Below are 2,267 nucleotides of genomic sequence, written 5' to 3'. Positions count from 1 at the left end.
TGAATAATGTTTTATGACTAGTTAGCTACTACAACTCATGTTACCCCCGGATTAACCATGTTGATATTTTAAGTATTATAACCTTGGATAGCTTTTTCATTCAGAAATGTATCCATTCCTTTTTTAAATCCAATTACAGAGTCCGCCATTACCACCTTCCCTGGCAGGGAATTCCACATCCTGATTGCCCTAACAGTGAAGATCATAGTATCTCTCCTGGCAGGTAAGTAGGAGTTGGGCCAGAGCTGTGGAGGATTGCTGCTCGGGCACCCCCTGTCAAGTGAAGGAGATCCAACTGAGGCAGCACAAGGGAACTCTCGAAAGAAGAACAAGGCTAGAGGAAGATCTGAGACAAAGAAATCTGACTTTTACCAGAGCTGACCAGAGGAAAGCACAAACACAGTCCCCCACTACCACAAATAATGCAGTCGAGTTTCCCACATTTGGGGAAATCACAGGGGTCAGCATACCCAGAATGCAATGAATGAACCTCACCCTGGGAGAACAATCTTCATGACCATGGTATCGCCTATGCAAAATAAGTATGATTTGGGATAGGGCTGGGGAGGGCCGCTGCTCAGGCACATCTCTGTCAAGTAAAGGAGATTCAACTGAGGCAGCACAAGGGAACTCTCATCTGGAGACAACAACTGCAGGGAGAACACATATTTTCAGATGAACATGGGAGGGCAGAAGGCTGCCTAATACTGAAGCACCCCCAAACAACAAACCAAATGCAACAACTAGTACAAGCATTCCTGGGGGAAGTTCTGCAGAAGATGGATTTGCATACGGTGATGTCATCCAAGCAGTGGGCCAAAGTTGGCTGGAACCCTCATCTGCATATGAAAAGAGAAAAGGGGTATGCAGGGCATGGCGGCCTTTTGCGGCGCTTGGATGACCCTTAGTTCGCATTAAACACCCCCACCCTCCTTCGGTGTGGGGCTCATGTTGACAATGCCCCAGCCCCTGAAGCATTCAAGCTGATTTCTTACAGCAGCTTGGCACTGTAACAGCTCCAGAGCTGCTCTGTAAGGCAAGTAAAAGGGTGTGTAGTTTGCATTGTGCATTGGAAGGCACAAAGTAAGCAGACAGGAGGAGAAGTCAGGATAGTGCACAAGGGTATAAAAGGGAGGGGCTCAAGAAAAAAGAAGTGGAAACAGACAGCAAACTAGGCTGGAGAGAGACCTGAGACAAAGAGATCTGAATTATACGAGAGCCGACCAGGGGAAACACAAATTATGCAGTCAAGTTTCCCACATTTGGGGAAATCGCAGGGGCAGCACACCCAGAGTGCAATGGGTGAGCCTTGCCCTGGGAGAAGCACCTTCATGATCATAGTATCTCACCTGGCAGGTAAGTAGGAGTTGGGCTTGAGCTGGGGAGGTTCGCTGCTCGGGCACCCCCCTGTCAAGTGAAGGAGATCCAACTGAGGCAGCACAAGGGAACTCTCGAAAGAAGAACAAGGCTAGAGGAAGATCTGAAACAAAGAAATCTGACTTTTACCAGAGCTGACCAGAGGAAAACACAAACACAGTCCCCCACTACCACAAATAATGCAGTCGAGTTACCCACATTTGGGGAAATCACAGGGGTCAGCATACCCAGAATGCAATGAATGAACCTCACCCTGGGAGAATAATCTTCATGACCATGGTATCTCCTATGCAAAATAAGTATGATTTGGGATAGGGCTGGGGAGGGCCGCTGCTCAGGCACATCTCTGTCAAGTAAAGGAGATTCAACTGAGGCAGCACAAGGGAACTCCAGCATCCTCTACAGACTAAGAGAAAAGGATTTACCGGTAGGTATTAAAATCCTATTTTCTCATACGACCTAGAGGATGCTGGGGTCACATTAAGAACCATGGGGTTATACCAAAGCTCTTGAACGGGTGGAAGAGTGCGTACGACTCTGCAGCACCGAATGACCCAACTTGAGGTTATCATCGGCAAGGATGCAGTGGCGTTAATGTTTCCTGGTGTCAACCTGTATTATTTCAGTAGATATTGAAATGAGGATGCATCTTGCTGCCTTTCCAATGAAGCAAGTTTAATTTAGTAATAGGTGAAAAACCATCCCTACAAAGATGTTAATCAGATACTTGGCTTTGTGGACACTTTTCAGAGAACAAATTTGTTAGCATAAAAATAAAGCCAGAAAATGAAGAGCTGTTTAATCACTCAATTGGATTTTTTTGCCAGCATATTTCTTTTTCTCTGCAAACCACTGCTAAATTGTGCTTCCTAGCTGTTTTTATAAAATCA

General features: G+C 46.0%; 3 non-coding genes across 3 annotated transcripts; all 3 read right to left on the bottom strand.

Annotated features, from left to right (window-relative positions):
• Nucleotides 1-382: 382 nt before the first annotated feature.
• On the bottom strand, nt 383-546 carry LOC134993053 (U1 spliceosomal RNA). Its single transcript, XR_010196947.1, has one exon. It is a non-coding gene; the product is annotated as a U1 spliceosomal RNA (small nuclear RNA).
• A 655-nt stretch (nt 547-1,201) lies between these two features.
• Nucleotides 1,202-1,364, bottom strand: LOC134993070 (U1 spliceosomal RNA). The gene has a single exon (XR_010196961.1). It is a non-coding gene; the product is annotated as a U1 spliceosomal RNA (small nuclear RNA).
• Nucleotides 1,365-1,516: 152 nt separating this feature from the next.
• Nucleotides 1,517-1,680, bottom strand: LOC134993055 (U1 spliceosomal RNA). The gene has a single exon (XR_010196949.1). It is a non-coding gene; the product is annotated as a U1 spliceosomal RNA (small nuclear RNA).
• Between the last annotated feature and the right edge of the window lie 587 nt (nt 1,681-2,267).

Source organism: Pseudophryne corroboree, unplaced genomic scaffold (assembly GCF_028390025.1).
Source record: "Pseudophryne corroboree isolate aPseCor3 unplaced genomic scaffold, aPseCor3.hap2 scaffold_1243, whole genome shotgun sequence".
Classification (NCBI taxonomy): domain Eukaryota; kingdom Metazoa; phylum Chordata; class Amphibia; order Anura; family Myobatrachidae; genus Pseudophryne; species Pseudophryne corroboree.
The sequence above is the reverse complement of the archived record's forward strand: the minus strand, read 5'-3'. Positions and strand labels throughout refer to the sequence as shown.